Here is a 21,178-nt window from a genome sequence, read left to right on the forward strand (position 1 = left end):
GCTGATGAAGTGCCTCTGAGTTTCCTTAGGCTGACTGACCCAGACTTAGAGAAATGTATCATTGGGAAGGTGATGGATTCTGGATCAGTTTTGGGTAGTGAGTTAGATTTTTCAGTTTGGGGTCATTGCTCTGCAGAGTGGGAAGAATGAGGCATTTGAAGAAGTGAGAGCCTCTTCGGGAATAGGCATGTGCCCATGATGGAAACCCCATGAGAAACATCTACTTATTTGATATTTCTCCCTTAGGCCATAGAAAGAATCATGAGCAGTGTACAGACTTGAGTTTTGTAATAGGAAAATATGTTGTTTGTTTCTTGAATTACCCTAGTTTTCAGACAAGACCAAAATACCTCTACTCCTTTGTGTTGACACAATGTAGAATGGAAGGCCCACACACTTGACTGAGGTGTGGTCAGACCCACATCAACCTCTTGTCTGATCCTATGAGAAGGAAGAGGAACCCATTAAAGGGGATTGACTGGGAGTTCCCAGTGGTGATCAGTGAGGAGGGGCAGAGGCCCATGGCAGAATGGGAAGGAGAACAGGGTGCTAAGAAGCAAGTTCCAAGTAGAGAAGTGATGTGAAGTATATCCCCCCTTCCAATATGTTCTTAGAAAATCTGACCTGTAGGAGGGGAAGAGGAAGAAAGGAGGATACTTGAGTTAGATCTTTCTTCACTAAAGACCAATAGAACTGTTATTTAGTCACATGGTTTCAAAGATAGCAAGTTAGAGTGAATCTTATGTAACCCTTTGAGTGGGACTGTGCTATATCAACAAAGGTAGGAGAAGATCAGGCATTGAGCTTTGTTTGGTTGGGGTCTTGGCTGGAGTGTCATAGGTAGGTGGCAGAATGTGTTCAAAAGGAAAGCCAGAAGTCTCAGCTTCAAGGGAAGGTGGAGTCTGGGCTAAAGTGGGGGGGAGGGGGGGAGGAAGGTCTGGCCATGAGGACAACTGCAAGTATTAGCCACAGCAACGTGGAAAAATATCCTGGAGCATGCTCTAATATGTCTAACTTCTTTTTTTTTTTTTAATTTTTTTTTCAACGTTTTTATTTATTTTTGGGACAGAGAGAGACAGAGCATGAACGGGGGAGGGGAGAGAGAGAGGGAGACACAGAATCGGAAACAGGCTCCAGGCTCCGAGCCATCAGCCCAGAGCCCGACGCGGGGCTCGAATTCCCGGACCGCGAGATGGTGACCTGGCTGAAGTCGGACGCTTAACCGACTGTGCCACCCAGGCGCCCCTAATATGTCTAACTTCTAATGCACTAACTTTCATCTCAGAACCACATAAATAGCAACGGAACAGCATTTACTTTTTTTTTAAATTTTTTAAAAATTTCAATTAATTTTACAAACATATATTGGATGCATCATATATGTCTTGTCTTGCACTAAGCCCTAGAGATACTATGCCATTAGAAGGACATGGTTTCTGCTCACACAGAGTCCACAGTCCAGGGACATGATGGAAAATCAATACGGTAGTGTAACAAGTGCTTCGATGGAATATGCATAGATGTCCTGGACTCATGGGAGGGCACACAACTTAAACTTTAACTGGGGGAGGTGGTGTTAAAGAAGACTTCCTGGAGGAAGTGACATCTATAAAGAGGCTTGTTGGATGAGAGGCTATCAGCCTGGAAAATGGGTGTGGGGTGGGAGATTGTTTCAGGCAGATGAATCTTGACTTGAATGAGAACCAGAGACCAGAGGGAGCCCTGAGTAGCCTGTTATGACTAAAGAACACTGTGCCCATGGGAAGTGGCTAGAACACAGAGGCAGGAGTTAGGGACAGAGCATGATGGATTTTATAACCAGCCTATAAGGCAGGTAGCACTGTAATTTTACACTTGCGGCCAATGAGCTCAGTGGGTTAAGTGACATGCCCCAAATCACACAGTGGGTAGCAGAACTGGGATTGGATATAATATCTGCCTCACCCAAAGACAGAACTACCTTTACATTATTCCTCTGCATGTTTTTTTTTTTATTTGGGAAAAAGTCTAATTAAAATTTATACCCGAATAAACAATGTCCATCTCCAATAGACCCCTCTACTCCATTTTGACACAGAAGTCATTCCCTCCTCTATGGATTAAACACATTGAAATGCAGTAAAGAATATTCTTCTCTGATCCTGATGGAGGCAGCAAATCACTGAGAACTCAGCTCAGTTCTCAGGCCTAAATTGTTGCAAAAGCCAGGCTGCATTTGAATTCCAAGTGAGAGTCCAGAGAGAAAAATGCACAGCGGTTTCTTTCATGAACATTTTAAAGGGACTAGTTTGTTCATCACCTTGGTTGATTAGGGTCAGAAACTTGACATGATAAGGCTGAATATATCAGAAAAATCTATGTTTGCTCACTAACCCATGTTCCTGACTAGTCTTCTCCAGCTCTAACTTTTCTGGATTTAGCCCTTGGTATATGCAAGTTGGTTTTGAAGGGTGTGTGTGTGTGTGTGTGTGCGCGCGCGTGTGTTTTGCTTCTTTTCCTAGTTTGGGACAAAATCCTGCATAATTGTGGCATTTAACTACCATTAAGTGAAAAATAAAGTTCGCTGAAAACAATGAGTGTTGTCATACCTCATAAGAACTCACAGTACTTCCATCCGGATGCCTCCTTCTTGGGTCAAATATCTGCTGACGGTCTTTTCATTTCACCACTGGACCTTGGACTTCAGTCACTCTATGTCTCCCTCCTTGCTGCACTGCAGAGCCCAGCCTGTATCGAGAAATAGGCAAAGAATGTCTTTAGGGCTATCAACCTTCCTCTTCTTCCTCTCTGTGTGGGGCCTCACACCGAGTGGCTTAGGTACCCAGCGCCATGTTGAATGTTCATCCTCTTCCATCAAAATGATGACCAAGAAAGAATCTCAAACTTAATGATTAGAAGAGAGGAAGGAGTGATTATGTTGATAATAGCTTAGGCTTAGTGCATACTATGTGCATACTCATGGTGCCCAGAGTTTTGTGAATGTTGAGTTAATGAGTTACTCTAGTAACTCTCTGCACTAGAGAATATAACTATCCCTCTGTGTTACAGAGAAGTTAGTTTACTTACCCAAGGTCATGTCAGTAGAATGTTGTAGAGCATGGTTTGGACCCACAGAGTCTGGTTTTGTCCACGATCTTAGTTATTATATAAGGAGAATGGGAAAGATTCATTGACCAAGATGTTGAAGGCACTGTGCGAGATACCATAAGCATTATTTTACTTAATGCTCCTAATGAGCTTTTGATATAAAATTTTATAACCCCAATTTGCAAAAAGGAAGGCAAGAAGTAAGTGACTTGCTGAGCTTTCATAACTAGTTACATGGTGGAGTAGGAATTGGAACCATGGTCTGAATGATTGCAAATTTCATGTTCTGTCCACCGTAGCACTTCAGGATTCAGACCATCAATCACACACTAAATGTCAGATTAAGTGTCAGACTAAGTGTCAGTCTTTTCAGATTTTGTACTTTAAATAGTATCAGAGTATTAGATTATTACAGCCATGATCACATGGGGTTGGAACTTTGGGTGGCAACTAGGAGGCAGGACAAACATTGTGTTTGGGAATTGGGGGAGTGGGCACTGAGATAATCTTGGATGTAGAGGTTACAGTTGGTAGGCTGGTGACCACTTGGCCATCCTGGCATGCCAGCTTCACCCAGAAGCTTTTTCTCTTCAGTTCGAGCCTGCTGTATTTGCCTGTATCCAAGCCAATAGTTCACAGCCTCTCCAAAGGAGCCCTGTCTGAAACTAAACTCACCTTTACATCCTCCCCCAGGTTTAACAGTGTTGCCTAAGCTAGAAATGCCTTTTTTTTTTCAGCCGTCACAAGTAATGAGTCTTTGAGTTCTATGAATTCTGCCTTTTGCAGACATTTCCAGTCTATTCTCTTATACCTCATCACTCATCTTATGCTTGCAAGGTCACTCATCATCATTTGCCTACATGATCATAGTTGTCTCCCAAGTGACCTCCTCTCTCCTGGTATCTCTCTCCTCTAATGTGCCATCATTGCTGCCCCTGGCATAATTGCCCTAAGATGGAAATCTGATCACATCACTTTCTTGTTCAAAGTCTGTCAGCGATGGGCCCCAAGCACTTATGTAATATTTCCTCAAACTTCAGGCTATGGTCTTTAGTAAAGTGCTCTTGGGGCTGTTGGGTTCTCTCAGACATTTTTAAAAATCTTTTTTTTTTTTAATTTTAAGGACAGTTTAAAATGTAAATAGAGGCATCTTCTAGGACATTTAATGACCACTTGTAATCAAGGAGCCAAGTTGCCCTATTTTTATTGTCCCAGGCTACCGAGAAAGGAAGTGCAGTTGACGCACAGGCAAGGGATGTGGTGGCCACGTGACATCACCACAGTCTCTTTTGATGACAGTTTCATGCTAGTTTGACTAGAAAGAAGGATTGGAAGAGTTAGTGCATGGTCATGTAGGCATGCCGAATTAAAAATAACACACATGCTTGTAGTGAGTGCCGTGTTCACATGCCAGTAGTCATTTGCTTCCAGTTAAATAATAACATCCGTTGCCTCGAGTGGGTTTTGTTCATTTGAATTAGATTGGGTTTTATTTTATAAATTTGTTTTGGTTTTATTATTGTATCATGGTTATAAACATTGGGAAATTATACCTGGTTTGTGTTTGTATACATCTGGATGATGTTGTAATAAAAATAAGTTGTGGATACATAAGAATAGGTGATACGTTCTCTTTTAGAATATTTTTTTAAGTTTATTTTGAGAGAGAGACAGAGAGGGTGAGAGGGGGAAGGGCAGGGAGAGAGGGATAGAGAGAATCCCGAGCAGGCTCTGCACTGTCAGCCCAGAGCCAGATGTGGGGCTCGAACCCATGGACCATGAGATCGCGACCTGAACTGAAACCAAGAGTCAGCCGCTTAACCGACTGAGCCACCCAGGCGCCCCTCTTTTTTAGAATATTGATCAACACAATTTTCCACACCATGTTCAGGAAATAGTGACCTGTGGGATCAAGTGCAAATTCCTTAGAATAGCACACGAGGCCCTTTGTGTGTTCTCTCTACCACTCTTCAGCCTCGTTCCTGCACCTTCCCCCCATACCTGCTCCTCCTTACTTGACTAGAGCTCCTTGGCAGTAGAGATGATTTCTTATTCGTATCTGTACCTATATGTGGACAATGAATGAATGTTTGTAGGACAAATGAATGAGCGAACATGTGATGGGAGGTGAGAGGAAAAGGAAGGCCATTCCACAGGCTTAATGGCCAACTTCTAACATTATTTTATTTTATTTTATTTTATTTTTTTATTTTTTATTTTTTAAAATGTTTATTTTTTTTAGAGAGAGAGCTCAAGCAGGGGAGGGGCAGAGAGAGAGGGAGACACAGAATCCGAGGCAGGCTCCTGGCTCTGGGCTGCCAGCACAGAGCCTGACGCAGGGCTCGAACCCATGAATTGTGAGATCATGACCTGAGCTGAAGTTGGATGTTTAACCCACTGAGCCACTCAGGCGCCCCTGACCTTATTTTAAATAAGGTTCCTTGTTTGGCTCCAGGCTAGGACACATTGCAGCCTCTCTCATCTTCTCAGCCACAATTTACTGAGTAAGTCATTTACAGGCAGGCAAGGGAGAGAGGAAGGGGAAGGAGAAGGAGTGATGGGGGAGGGAAGGGGAGGAGAGAGAGGGTGAGAGAGAGAGAGGGAGAGAGAGTCAAAACTAACACTCATAGGGGAAGGTCAGACGCAGCCCATATCCCGAGGGAAGGAGTCATCTCCACATGGTGTTTTCAACTTGGAAATTCTCAGAGGATCAAAGAGAGACTGTTCACATTGCCAGTAGTCCCAGAGCATATCAGCTGCTCGTCTCCCTCTCCTTTTTAGCTTCCAAAAGAAGAATGATTCATTTAAACAGACTTTTATGTGTACTTTATTTTTAGTCCAGGAAGTATTTGCTTTAAATATTGGTGTGTGGAATGTGAGTTGAGATCAGCTGATAGTCAGGGGCAAACAAGTGCCCGCAGAGGGGCGTAAGTAACTTAGCAAACAAAACTGCATGGCTTAGTATGACCTCTAAGGTCTCTGTCAGTTCCAGAATTCTGCTTAGTCAGTTCCTATTTACTGAGTGTGAGTCAACTGCAGTGGGTTTCTGCCATAACATCATTCTCATAAGGAGGGTTTGGGTGTACTGTGTGGCCAATGTCATTCCCTACAACAGAAGAACTTTCTTCTTCCCTTTCCCTCCTTCTTTCTTTTCACCATTCAATAATTGCTTCATGTGCCAGGCACCACACTAAGCCTGTCTAGCCATGGATCCTGATCAGACACAACAAAATTATAAGACAGGTTCTTCTTGTATCTGCATACAACTTTATGTAGAGATAATGGGGCGCCTGGGCAGCTCAGGCAGTTAAGTGACCGTCTCTTGATTTCAGCTCAGGTCATGGTCTCATGGTTCACGATTTTGAGCCCCACATTGGCCTGGGTGCTGACAGCAAGGAGCCTGCTTGGGATTCTCTCTCCCTCTTTCTCTGCCCTTCCCTTGCTCACTCATGCTCCTCCTCAAAATAAACAAACGTAAATAAAAATACACTTTACGTAGAGATAATTTGGTTGTGACAAAAGAGACTGTCAGTCTTTGTTTGTTCCCTAGAAATTTGCCTTTTGATGCTGCATCTGGAGATGAGGACACCTGGGTCCTCCCACCTCCGGGACCTAGAGCAACTCGTTCACCTCTTTTGACCTCAGATTTTTTTCCTCTATAAAATGATGGTGGAAAAATACCTGCTCCTTTTTACATGAAGGGCAGTGATGAGGATTCCAATGAAAACAAGACAATTTGTATGAGGGAGCTATCAACTGCATCAGGCACCGAACAACCTCATGGGAGGGTTACAGTTCCCAGCATGCCTTTCCCCCACCCCTCTTGTTAGAACACTGCATCTTCTGTAAGTGAAGTGATTGACAAATAAGGCGTTAACTCCATACTGTTAAGTAGTCATGGTGAATATCTTCCCTCATTCTACCAAATAAAGGTACTCAGAGAGAAGGAGGCTAGAGCAGGGACACCTCTGGACAGAGGGGGCAGGCCACCACTGCTCCAGGAAGAACTGGCCCGAGGGTGTGCACCGTGAGTGAGGGCCACCGTGGAAAGACCCATTTCTCCTTCGTCTTCTGAGCTGCATGGATAGATGGAAAACAACCGAACGAGGGCTGTCTGGGCTTGCTCGTGTCCCTTTCCTGAGCACCTTCCCGTGGACAGCAGTTGTTCAAAGGAACGACACAAGCTCCCAGAGAGTTTTGATTAGTTGTATTTTCTCACTGCGCCCAAATGGTAAGACAAAGCCAGCCTCTGTGTCTTGGGGCTGTATGTAAACACTCTGTTCTACATCACAGTGATAACTCGGCGAGTTTGTAACTCCGTACTGCCTGGCCCCCAGCCTGCTCCCTTCCCATCCCAGCTTCACAGCTGCCTTCTGGTGTGGAAATATTTCCTCTGGGGAGGAAATATTAGCGCTTCAATGTGGAAATAAAGGGCTTTCCCTTTGATGTAAATATCCACTTGGTTCCTTACCGTTAGGAAATGCCTATTTCCTCTTCAAGGGAAGAGACCTACCCTACTGGTAATGGAAAGTACTTTCTCATTGCTATTTTGAACCTCATATTCAGGCTATTCCATTCATTCAGTCATCCCTTCATTCACTCACTCGTTTACTTGTAAATTGAGGGCCTACTATGTGCCAGATGCTGTTCTAAGTGCTTGTTTGAGCTGAGACCTGAGGACAGGGGGATCTGGGACAGAGCAGTCTCTGTTAGGGGAACTCAAGTGTGAGGGCAGAAAAGGCCCAGCTCATGTGCTGAGAAATTAGTGCTGTTTCACTGACATTGAAAACAGCTGGGCGTACAGACTCCCAGATGTTTTCTGCTCCCTAAGCCATGTCACTTAAACCCGTAGGTTTAAGAAAATGGGCTATCTACTTCGCTGCTGATTTTCTCCCCTTTTGCCAGGCGTTTTCTAACAAAGAGAGTAACACAGATGGTCTAATGGGCTTCAAGTTACTGCCTTTCCTCAATTACCCCTATTTCTAGCTAAGCTCCCTAAACCTTTGCAGAGATCTCTGTCTACAATGCTTACTGAAGCCAAAATTGGTATACAGTTTTTCCTAACTCTTCCCCCACCTCCTCCTCTACTAGACATTGTGACCTTTAATCTTCAGACATAGACCTCAGTCTGGGAACTTTTAATGGGATTTAAGAATGCCCATTTAAGAAAGGACACCTGTGAACAGACACCAGCCTCCTGGTTTGTATTGATGGGCTTTATCAAGAAGAATTGGGAGTGAAAAAACTCCCTTTATAAGTCAGTGATGTAGGAGAAAGAGAAGCAGCCCTCAGATAGGAAAATTATTTGCTAGACATTAAGAACTATCTTACTTGCAATGTAATGCCCCATGAGAGCGTTCTTATACAAGTGCCCCAAGATGCCTCAAAGAAATTGCCTGGTGACGTGGCCTCTCTCTCTCCATCCTTTTTCTGTTTATGTGCCCATCAGTCCTGGGAGTATTTAAAATACATAGCAACTACTTTTTCCCACAGAGTTAAATTAAAAGATATAAGGAACCAGGACACCCGGGTGGCTCAGTCAGTTGAGCAACTCTTGATTTCAGCTCAGGTCATGATCTCATGGTTCGTGGAATCAAGCCCTGTGTTGGGCTCTGTGCTGACAGCATAGCATGGAGCTTGCTTGGGATTCTCTGTCTCCTTCTCCCTCTGCCCCTCCTCTGCTCTCTCTCTCTCTCCCTCAAAATAAATATATAAACATTTAAAAAAAAAAGGCATAAGGAACCAAAGAAAATATTCTACAACTCACATCACACAAAGTGGGTGTTGCAAGTGCACGAGATTTCTAGGCCAATTCAATTCCAGAGGCTCATTCATCTCATCAACAAGTAATGACAGAGTTCTCTCTGCCTCCTTGTTAAAACCTGTCCCTGAAGTCCACCCAAGGGGCTGACTTTGATCTCCAAGTTCTGTGCTGTGTACGTCTTTGTTAGGATGTGTTGTTCATTCCTACTTTAGGACTAATTTCTGCATACATCATTCACTGATTCATATTTATCAAGCATTTACTATGAACCTGCAGTGTGCAAGGCTCAGACAATACCAACCTACCCACCATTACAGATGAGTAAATATGGCTCTTACTCAGAGGAAGCTTGAAATTTACTAAGAGGCACACACCAATAGGCAAGAGTTACATGGGGTGACAAGTGCTTTAATAGAAGTAAAACAGGATGTGTGGGGAACACAGAGAAGGGAAAGGAGGGATGCTACTATTTTGAAGAGGGGCAGAAAAGCCTCTCTGTGCTTCTGCCAGTCTCCTCTTCTAGGTGCTTCCATTGCCTTTCCTTCTTTTTTCCTGACTCTGCAGACCCACAGGCCACAAATCATTACTGCTCATTTGGTTGACTCTCTAGGTAGTTTGAAGACATCATCTTTTCACCTTTCCTGTTCCGTCTGCCTCATTTTTGCCAAACCAAGCTTCCCTCCTAGCCTCCTCTGGCCACCCCACAACAAATGACCAATGACTTCCTGTTTATGGGAACACAGGGATACTGTCTCAGTGGGACAAGGATTTAGGGTTGTTTTCCCAGGAGTTATGATGCCTCATGCTCCTTCTGACATATCTAGGTTAAGGGCTTAGGTTTTATGGCTATGGGGAAAATTCTCTCTCTGAAGCTAACAAGCCTGTATGGGAATAAAATAAGCTCCTGAGGCTTCATTAGATCTGAGCTCTAACCAGATGATATAGGGTAGAACTAACAATAATAAATCAACTATTAAAATGAGGAGATTTGCATGCATTTCCAAGCCCAGGACCTGGTATACTTACTAGAATTTTAATAATATAAGCTGTGACCTTCAGGACTCTTATTACACATTGACTGACGATACTAAGTAGGGAAAATGCATTAATAAAGTCTATTAGATACTTCTGAGGAGAGAGGGAGAGCTTTTTCAAGATGAATAGTATTTCTGTGACAACTGTCACAGTTCTTCTCTTATTCTTTATGATTCTTACCCAGCCCATGTCAAAGGCAATGAATGAGGAGTTTACACCTTTGCTGTATTCTAGTGACCTTCTTCCTTTTACAGAATCATTACGTTGCTCAGTCACCCATTGGTCACTCATCGGCTTGAGACTAAATGTTTTTATTAGGTTTTGATGTTATTTCTTCCTCCACCCACACTCTAGGGGCAACTCTCTCTTTATCTCTAATTTAGGCCTCCTCTGATAAGTGAGCACAATAGTGCTGATTGAACAGAAATCTCAGATGAGGGCCTGAGTCATCCTAGATAAGGGATCCAGTGGGGTAGAGCTCTGGCCGGGGTGCCTCTCCTTCCATAGAAGTGCAGGGTGTCCTCAAAGAACCCCTGGCCTCAAAAGTCTCCCATTGATCTTCTCCAGAGGCCAGAATTATTTATTTTATATATAACTCTTAGTAGGGGTTATTATATTATATAATTATATTATTATTAATATAGTTATATATTATATAATAGTTATATTAATATAATTAACATATAATTAATCAATAATACAATTGTAATATTTATATAATTATAATTAATTAATAATATAATTAATATAGTTATATTAATATAACTATTAATAGGGTTTTTTCCTGTAATACCCCAATAATATATGTTCTTTATAGAACAGTAAAAAATAAAAGCCAAAAGTATAAAAATTAAAGAAAATTCTTAATTCCAACCTTCTTAGATTATAACAAACATGCTTGTTGACATGTATTTTTCTGGACTCTTCAGTATGCATTCTACCTGAGTATGTGCACACATTTTAAATGTCTACTATATACATGTTGTTTGATTATTTTTTCTCTGTTAATTCCTTATTATGGACTCTTTTTAATATTATTACATGTTGCTCTATGTCATTTTAATGGATGCATAATAATTCATTATGTAGAGAGATTTAATGAAACCACTCCATTGTGGGATGGAGTTTCCAATTTTACACAAGTCTATAGTAGACATTTCTCACAGAAAAATCTTTGCAAAGCATCTCTAGATACTTATCTTTAGGAACATTTCTCTGAGTCAAGGCAACTTGGATGTTTTAGCCCATTTTGGCTGCCTATAACAAATACCACACTCTGGTGGCTTATAAACAAATTTATTTCTCATAGTTCAAGATCAGAGTAACAGCATGGTTGAGTTCTGGTGACAACCATTTTTTGGGGGCGGGGGGTTGCAGGCTACCAACTTCTCATTGTGTGCTCACATGGTGGAAAGCAGAGGGCAATAACTCTCATGACTCTTATAAGGGCACTAATCCCATTCATGAGGTTTCTGTTCTTATGACCTCATCTGATTACTTCCCAAAGACCCTCACCTCCTAATATCACCACATTGTGGGTTATGGTTTCAACATGGGAATTCTAGGGGGACTCAAACATTCAGTCTGTAACACTGATTCATCTATGACAAGAGAGATTCATAGTATAGATTCTCAAGAAGAAACTCAGTGATCCTTTCTTTGCTGAAATGTGAAAATAATAATACAACCTAATTTAACTTTTCCCTCCTCTCATATTTACTCCTGCGAATCAATTAATGTTTGAACAGCTCCAGGGTTAGGTGCTCAGTATGTTTACATAGCTCCTTATAACTCACAAAAAATTTCACGTGCAGTATCTTACGTTAGCCCCAGAATAACCTATACAGTAGAACAGATATTTTTATTATCATTGTTTTTCAAAGAAGAAGGCTGAACTCAGAGGGGATGAGTGACGCCTCTAATTTCTGCTGCTGGTCCACGGTAGAATCTTGGTTTCTGAATTCAGATATGTGGGGGAGTGGGGGGTGTAGGTGGGGGTGGGAGTAAAGGTCTTTTCGCAAAGCTCTGCTGGCTGCCTAGTATGTTACGTCACTCCCTTGGTCAGGAGAGACCAAAGCTAGATGGTCTTCACTTGTGGCTAGATGGGGCACATCTATTATTTCATTCATCAGTTAGTCCTCCCTGACTGTCTTTGAGGAGGTGAGTTTAGAACTGGGGATGAGGGAGTAGGATAGAGGCCATGGGATTTAGATCAGGAAGCAACAGCCCTAGGGGCACAGCTTAGTGTGAGGCAGAGGTGTGTCTAGGGGGAGGAGGGAAATGATGGTGAGGGTGAAGGGTGTGCTGAAGTACACCTGACCCTGCCAATTGTCACTGCTTGATTGGTGCCATGGCGCTTCCTGACTTTGGGCTGGACACAGATAACTGTGATAAATGTACTTCCGTTTTATCATGCTCTTACCATTAGAGTGTCAAGAAAGTGAACACACATAGATCACGATGGAGAGAAGTCAACCTAGATGTATTCGTTTTTTTCCCTTTTAAAGTTTTGCTTGCTTTCCCCTCATTTGAAACTGCTTCTGTGATGTCACAGAGATAGCATTTGCCTGCCGGTCGCAGCCAGAAAGCTGTCACAGAAGCAGCATTCTTCAGGACACAGAGCCTTTGCTCTTATGAGCGCACACTGTAGAGGGCAAAGACCTGCCAACCATCTGGGAAATGCCGAGCACTGGGTTTGACGGAAGGGTGGCAAGGACGCCCTCTGGTGGAACTCTACTCATCCTCTAATCTGCCTGACAACAGGCTATATTTTGTAGCTCTAAACCAATAGTTATTTTCTTTCCCTGAATTTGTGTTTGAGGGTATTCTTAGAATATTCTGAGTACAATTCCTAGCTGCTTTTAATATCCACCACGAGCTGATAATCTCAAGTCAGTGGGCAATGGAAAAGGTTGCATTATTTTTTTTTTTAAAGGGTCAGATTAAATGTGAATTGTCTCCCACGCTGGCATGTTGGTTAATTATTTTCATATTTTTGTGCAAAGCCTCACAAAGTATGGTTTTGCAATGAGCCCTTTTTTAAAACCACCTCTCCCACCTGGGTGGGATTTAAGCAAAGCTCGGGCAGTTTGGGGCTATTTTTAGTCCTGATTAATTATTAGGCCAAGATAATTCCGAGTTTAGCAGCTTACTTGAAGGAGTCATGACAGCTGGGCTCTCAGGGCAGCCTCCGGTCAAAGCCGACATCTTTATGAAAAAATGGTGCTTTCCCTGCTCGTAGGGGGAGTGCAGGGGCAAGGGGAGGGCACATTCTGTGAAAAGTAGTATCAGCTTTGCCAGCTTGGAGCTAGTGAGTGGAGGAGAAACTGCTGATTCAGGGGCCTGCAGACATGGCTGGTCTCACCGCATTGAAACTAGGTCACTAATGACACATGGCAATAAGCCAAAAAGCCTCAGCCAGGATCTCTGAACCGTCCACTGGTGGCAAGATCCATTTTGCTGGAACTCCAGAAAGAAAGCAATCTGCCTGAATTTGTTTAGAAAAACCACAGAATTGCAAAACACACATGCTCAGATTATGATCTCACTCCCCCTTCCTTTATTTTCCGAAGCATTTAAGTTGCTTGTTTTACGGTTTCAGTTTATCCTGTTTCTATTCCCATGTGCTGAAATAACTCTGAAGCTCCTGGTTGGTTGGTTGGTTGGTTGGTTTGTGCAGCCGAGCTGATATGGTTGGTCTTTAAAAATATCTTTTTAATGAAATTTAAATTAAAAAAAAAAATTCGTCTCCACCGCTAAGTGGCAGGGAGCAGAATGGAGATGAGAATGACATTACCCTCGTTGATTCCTTCTATGATGACACTGAAATGGTTCTGACCCATCTAGTCCATACCACAACAATCTTCATGAAGCTGTCCATCTCCATGATTCTAGCGGGAAGGGTCTGGGGTTGCCATTACATGATAAAACAGCATTCTACTTTGTTTTGGGTAGTGTCACTCTGGGTTGGTGTTTTCCATTTCTGTCAGGAGTTCCCTGAGAAGGGGAATTTTGGACAGGAAGTCTGGGAATGGCTAATGATTCAATGCTGAGCTTAGGCCAGAGAATCCCAAACAGAAATGAGCTCTGTTGTCTCCTGCAGGGCCTGCTAACACCCAGATTGCTGGGCCCCACGTCCCAAATTCTGATTCAGTGGATCTGGAAGAAAGGCTCAAGGTCGTGTACAGGCTGCTTTTAGGCAAACAGACTTGAGGGATGGAATGTAGGCAGGGGCCCATAGAGAACCCCTGGCTGAACACAGACAGGCCCATCAGGTGACCCACCTCAAAATACCCATAGACCCTAACTGACCAAGGGGCTACTTACAACCAGACACAGTTATCAAAAAAGGGGAAATCCCATACGTTGCCATACCCCCTCACTTTCCTCCTTTACATACAGCCCCCACCCACTAGCACATTGCAGACAGCCTCTCCCTCACTGTCCTGCCCGCTGCTCCACTTGTGGTGGACTCAAGAAACTTCTATCTCCTTTGTTCTGATTTGGGTGAATTCTTTCAGGACCCGCCATCGACTTCCATCCAATTGTCATCCCACAATTGGGGGTCCCCATTCAATTGGAATGGACACCACAGGCTGTGAATTTCTAAGCAGTTCCCAGATGACCATATTACAAGAAGCACTAGCTTGGGCAGGTCAACTGTGGCCTCAACACTGTCTGTGCATAAGCAGTTTCCATGTCCTCAAGCTTCTTCCACTGTGCAGTCTGAGGGCAGAGACCATGCCTCGTTCACTATCAGGTCTCCAGAATCCAGCAAAGTGTCTGACACAGAGAGAGTGCTCATTAAATTTTTTTAAAGCTTATTTCTTTTTGAGAGAGAGAGATTGGGGGAGGGGCAGAGAAAGAGGGAAGGAGAGAGAATCCCAAGCAGGCTCTGCACTGTCAGGACAGAGCCGATGTGCAGCTCGAACTCACAAACTATGAGATCATGACATGAGCTGACACCAAGAGTTGGACACTTAACCGACTAAGCTACCCAGGTGCCCCTAGAAAGTAGTCATTAGGGGCGCCTGGGTGACTCGGTCGGTTAAGCGTCCGACTTTGGCTCAGGTCAAGATCTCGCGGTCCATGAGTTCGAGCCCTGCATCGGGCTCTGTGCTGACAGCTCAGAGCCTGGAGCCTGTTTCGGATTCTGTGCCTCTCTCTCTGCCCCTCCCCTGTTCATGCTCTGTCTCTCTCTGTCTAAAAAATAAATAAACGTTAAAAAAAAAATTAAAAAAAAAAAAGAAAGTAGTCATTAAATGCTTGTTGAGTTAATTAATGACTGAATCCTACCAGTTGATCTTAACACAGAAGCAGGTTTTCTAAAGGCCTGGGACTGCCTTCAATGGGTTGCACTGATTGTAAATCATTAAATTACTAAGATTTATATTAAAAACACAATGGAGTAAGGAGAAATTGGGCAATATACTCTCTCCAGGCCTGCCCAGGTTGAACAAAAAGAGCTGGGTTTGAGGAGGACACCGAGCAAAGATGGGCCCATCACATTTGATAAGGTGTTTTACCCATAATTTGTAGTTAAGGACAGAAACCTTCCACGCGTGTCAAGCAGGTGACATGGCAACTCCCCCGTGGAGCTCCCCTCCACCCATGTACTGAATCTCATGGGGCAGGGTATAGAATGGTTCTTAGAGAAGAGTTTTTAGTGTGTTTTGTGTCTCAGGGACTCCTGTCTATGCTGGGAACAAATGGATAACCCCTGGAGATCAGCTTCTGAGACTATTTGAAGCTGTGTGTTCATTTATTTCGATGGCAACAAAAGGGAAAATAGAGTTTGAGTCTGGTTTGGTCACAACGCTCCATGCTCCATGACCTTATTCTAGCTGCCCCAACTTGTCCTCTACTCTACCCTACCTCACGTTTTGCCCTCTATCAACACCATTTTGCTGGGGTTTTCTAACATAGACCGTGTTGCCCTCCTGCTTCTACCTCCCAAGCATTCCCAAGTCTGGGTAACTCTGATGTTGCATTTACGACTTCATTTAGCAGCCACTTTTTACGGGAGGTCTCTTTTGGTGTATCTTCTCTGCATTCTCATAATACCCTGTGAACATATCCATCACTCATTTAATTATCTATTGAGTTACTGTTATGTGCTAGACATCAAAGACGGACACAACACTTGTCCTTAAGTTCCTCATTATTTAGTAAGGGAATATGTAAACAAGATACGTAAACAAGTAACTATACTAGAAAGTACAAAGTCCTAAGATATGATTGCTATGGAAATATATAGAAAAGGCACCTAACCCTGACTTGAAGTGTTTTTTTTAAGGTTATTTATTTATTTTGAGAGAGAGAAAGAGAGAGAGAGAGAGAGAGAGAGAGAGAGAGAGAGAGAGAACAAGTTGGGGAGGGAGAGAGGGAGGGAGAAAGAAAATCTCAAGCAGGCTCCACACTGTCAGCACAGAGCCTGACACAGGGCTCAATTCCATGAACCATGAGATTATGACCTGAGACGATATCAAGAGTTGGATGCTTAACAGACTGAGCCACTGAGGTGCCCCCTGACTTGAAGTGTTAAGGGAAGCTTTCCAGATGAAGTAACATCCTAGTCAAGCTCTAAAGAGTTGAATAGAATTAGCCAGACAAAGATATGGGAGAAGAGCATACCAGGGAGAAAAAAAGAATTTGCAAAGGTCATTTTCTGCTTATATGATTATAGACTGTAGATTTTGGAGGCTGAGACTATATTTTGTTCATTGGTCCAGCCCTAACTCAAAGCACAGAAAGTGGCACCCAAACAGATCTCTAAGAAAATGTTGGTTGAATGAATGAATGAGTAAATAAATGACTTAACCTCTGGTAAGAGGGCTAGTGAGGGTACTAATTAATCACAGAAAGTGAGGACTCTTAGAAAGTACACATTTGCTGGCTTAATGGTTCTCTATTCTAGTTCTTCTATGTTCCTTCCTGTATGCTTATCAACGGGTTAGCAGACATTATTAAAATTGCACAGACTCCCTGTGCAAGTGGGTTTCATGTCCTGAATATGATCGTTGACATGGTTTCCACGTAGCAGCAAAATGTTCCAACCCGATGCTTTGAAAACCAATGGGCAATTTCTGTCAAGATTAACGCAAACAAGGTTAGAACTGATGGTGTATTTTAACGCTGCCCGAAATCTAGAGAAATCAAAATTTGTTTTCAGACTTAGGCTCTCTATTTTATCATAGCTGGACAAATACTCATTTTCGTTGTTGTTGGCATTGCCAGTTACCTCTCAAGGTGTATTCTGCCATTAATGGAACAGTGAAGTGTGTCCACAGCCCCCCACACCTGCTCACTCACTTTCAGGGAGCTCTGAATTTCTGAATCACCTTGGGAAAATGGAAAATGATTAACTCAAAGCAAACAGGTGATTTACGTTTTCTGAATGGATGATAGTGATTGAAGTGCTAATTGCTAAGAAATTTGCAGAGGAGTTCATGAAAGAACAGAGAGCACCCTTGTGTTCTCAGAAGTCACTTGAATGACAGGAGCGCTACTTTGAAGAGTAGGAAAGGCAAAAAAAAAAAAAAAAAAAGGCAGAAAGCAGTGAGTGGGGGAATTTGGATGACTTGGAGATTCCTTGTGCTACTTCTCCGTGCCGTGATTGCATGCACTGACATCTGGATACACATAGATGCTCTCAGCAAGGACTCACGGCTACCATGGCTCATAGTGGTTCCTCACAACTGCGGGTGCACGTTAGAATCATTTGCAGGGGGGCACCTGGGTGGCTCAGTTGGTTAAGTGGCCTCTTGATTTTGGCTCAGGTCATGATCTGTTTGTGAATTCGAGCCCCATATTGGGCTCTGCACAGAGGGCTTAGACCCTGCTTGGGATTCTGTGTCTTCTTCTCTTTCTGGCCCTCCCCTGTGTATGCTGTCTCTCTTTCTTAAAGATAAATATATATATTTTTTAAATAATGTATTTAAAAAAATCATTAAAAAATTTTTTTTACGTTTATTTATTTTTTGAGACAGAGAGAGAGCATGAACAGGGGAGGGTCAGAGAGAGAGGGAGACACAGAATCTGAAACAGGCTCCAGGCTCTGAGCTGTCAGCACAGAGCCCGATGCGGGGCTCGAACTCACGGACTGCGAGATCATGACCTGAGTCGAAGTACCTGAGCCGAAGTCGGTCGCCCAACCGACTGAGCCACCCAGGCGCCCCTAAAAAAAATCATTCTGATGCTAGAGCTTTATGCTAAGGTGTGGGATAGGACCTGACTTTAGTGTATTTTTCTTTAAATTCCCAGGTAATTGTATTCAAAAACTAGGGTTGAGATTAACTGGTTGAAGTAGATTAGGAGTGCCTCAAGCCAGCTAGGGAGTGGCTCCTTGACTGACAGTCATTCCCCTCTGTGATCTCTCTGCAGGCACACTGGCTTGGAAAGGAGAAGAAGCAAAGAGGAATAATTAAGGGTTTAATATGATCCTTTAAAAATCCTAGGCTGAAGAGGCCTTAGGAAACACAGGTTACATGCACTTTGGTTGGTATTATTACCCTCGGAATAAAAAAAAAAAATAATGGAAAATGAAGAGTTAGCTGAATTTTTTAAAGTTTGTTTATTTTTGAGAGAGCGAACCCAAGTGGGGGAGGGGCAGAGAGCGAGAAGGAGACACAGACTCTGAAGCAGGCTCCAGGCGCTGAGCTGTCAGCACCGGGCCCCACTTGTGGCTCGAACCCATGAGCCATGAGATCATGACAGGAGCCAAAGTTGGACGCTTAACCGACTGAGCCACCCAGGCAGGCACCCCTATCTTTTTAAACGATGGGACAGTGGGTTTCCGGCAAGATACTTCCAGGAGGTCTTGAAAGATGTTAAGCAAGAAACTCACTGATCAGATACAGGGATCTATAAAGTGAAATTTGACGGGAATGAAAGTGCCGGCGGGGTGGGAGGCCGAGCTAGATAGGTATCAAGAAATAAATGGCTAGAACTTTATCCGGAAAAAAAAAGAAAAGAAATTGGAGACCTCTCAGTGACGCCTAGGAGAAAACAAGGAAGAGTTCTGGGATAATAGCCATAGTAACAAAACTCAGATTTTAGTTTAGAGAACTGAATTAATTTTAAAAGTTATTATTTTCAGTACCATCAAAACTGTTAGGGTGGGATGTATAAGGAGGACATGGCACCCGAGTTCTGCCCATTAAAGATTTACAGGTGTAAAGCTTTCCAACCTTCGTATATTCCACTCAAAGCTCTGTACGTCTTTCAGAACCATACTATAGGACTCTTGGGAAAGTGTCTTCATAGAGGACATTCCAGTACCCATTTTATTTTATTTATTTTTTTTTAACTTTTTTTTTTCAACATTTATTTATTTTTGAGACAGAGAGAGACAGAGCATGAACGGGGGTGGGGCAGAGAGAGAGGGAGACACAGAATCGGAAACAGGCTCCAGGCTCTGAGCCATCAGCCCAGAGCCCGACGCGGGGCTCGAACTCACGGACTGCGAGATCGTGACCTGGCTGAAGTCGGACGCTTAACCGACTGCGCCACCCAGGCGCCCCCCAGTACCCATTTTAATAACATACCATCACATAGTTGGAATTTGTGCTCATCTCAACGTCACATTCAAATTCACCTATAGAAAACTCTGGTCAGTCCAACAGGACTGGGTCTCTTTCCTTGACCGTTAGCTATTCTGAGTTTCCCTTTGGCCCCTCCCTGCTGGAGCCATTAGATTTACCAGAGCCCCAGAAGTAAGAAGCCTCCCTGGCTCCATCCTGGAAAGCCCCCAAGTTCTGTGTCGTAAAGAAAACTGTATCTCCCTGGACCCTGGGGATCTCACAGGGCTCTGACTCCTTCAAGAGATGTGTGGCATTTTGTGGATGAAGCTACAAGAGGACAGCAGTCCTGAAAATAGTCACCCAACACTACCACCCGCTACCGTTGTCATATCCTGCTTGGCATGGTGGGCCCAGAGGTGAGAGGGTTTTTGTTGATTATCCTTGTACCTCACATGCGCACTTCCTAAAACTTGTATCTCACTGCCTAACTTAGGGCCAGAATCTCTGATTTGCAAACAGGATATTGGATCCCACAGAGTTCAAGCTTCTGCAGCAAAATTGAGCCATGTTTCAGCATCTTCCTGAGATAGTCCAACTCTGAAGCTCCCCATGTAGGTGTCAGTGTGTTTAAACTAAGGGATTTAAAACCAGGTGCTAGGGGCGCCTGGGTGGCGCAGTCGGTTGAGCGTCCGACTTCAGCCAGGTCACGATCTCGCCGTCCATGAGTTCGAGCCCCACGTCAGGCTCTGGGCTGATGGCTCAGAGCCTGGAGCCTGTTTCCGTTTCTGTGTCTCACTCTCTCTCTGCCCCTCGCCCGTTCATGCTCTGTCTCTCTCTGTCCCAAAAATAAATAAACGTTGAAAAAAAAATTAAAAAAAAAAAAATAAAACCAGGTGCTATCAGCCGATATTAGTCAAGAACCTGGTTGAAAAAGGGCCACTAAGGCTTTGAGCGTCTGCCTGTAGGTCTTCCCTTACCAGAGTTCAAAGACTTCCGCTCTGACGTCTCTTTGTCCACGGATGCCTCTTCTGGCCCCTTTTCTTTTTAGCTTGGGCCTGATATTCCTGGGTCAGGTCAGAGAAAGGGTTTGTCCTAATGGCATGGCTACCCTCAAATCTCCTATAATATCCACTACGCCTCTGAGTTCTTTGATTCTCCAAGATTTGTGGGAAATGGCCAATGAGTGTTAGTTAGGAAAGATCCACTCAGGATATGCCCGTACCTTGTTAATGATGCTATGCATCCGGTGGAGCCTGTATTTGAAAATGGACAAGGTCAACCCTGATTCTTCCAGGCAGCTCTGCATCTGGGGGATCAGAATTCCTGTGCTCCTGAGGCCTTGTAAAATATGTTATTATCTAAAGAAATCAGTACTTCCGTATATTTCATATCAGCATCATCCTTTCTATCAACCCCTTGCAAGTATCAGGAGCCCCAGGATATCTTGTGAATATCACTTAAAACTGAGGCAGCAGTTATGTGCCTCATATTATGTGCCTCAGTTATGTGAATATCACTTAAAACTGAGGCAGCAGTTACGTGCCTCAGTTATGTGAATATCACTTAAAACCAGGCAGCAAAATTGTCTTTTCCTTGTTTTTGGTAGCATCTGGGTCTGATTCTGTTTGCTCCTGAAAATTGGCTTTAAAAACTCTCCGGTAAAAAGTGTTGGGCATTCTCAACCTAGGTTTCGGGTTCGGGTCTCTTTTGGTGTCTCTTTACAAAGCAATAGTCTACCCAAATGTAACTTTTATCTGAATTTGTATCCTTC

The 21,178-nt window shown here is 43.4% G+C and overlaps 1 long non-coding RNA gene across 4 annotated transcripts in view; it reads right to left on the reverse strand.

The window, feature by feature from the left end:
* The window catches only part of LOC125169505 (uncharacterized), a 71,352-nt gene that overhangs the window by 28,380 nt on the left and 21,794 nt on the right, over positions 1-21,178 (reverse strand). For all 4 annotated transcript variants that reach the window (XR_007153707.1, XR_007153705.1, XR_007153706.1 and 1 more), the window contains exon 4: positions 2,589-2,727. This is a non-coding gene — a long non-coding RNA (uncharacterized LOC125169505). The remainder of the gene's footprint in view (positions 1-2,588; positions 2,728-21,178) is intronic.

This window comes from Prionailurus viverrinus, chromosome B4 (assembly GCF_022837055.1).
Source record: "Prionailurus viverrinus isolate Anna chromosome B4, UM_Priviv_1.0, whole genome shotgun sequence".
In the NCBI taxonomy this organism is placed as follows: domain Eukaryota; kingdom Metazoa; phylum Chordata; class Mammalia; order Carnivora; family Felidae; genus Prionailurus; species Prionailurus viverrinus.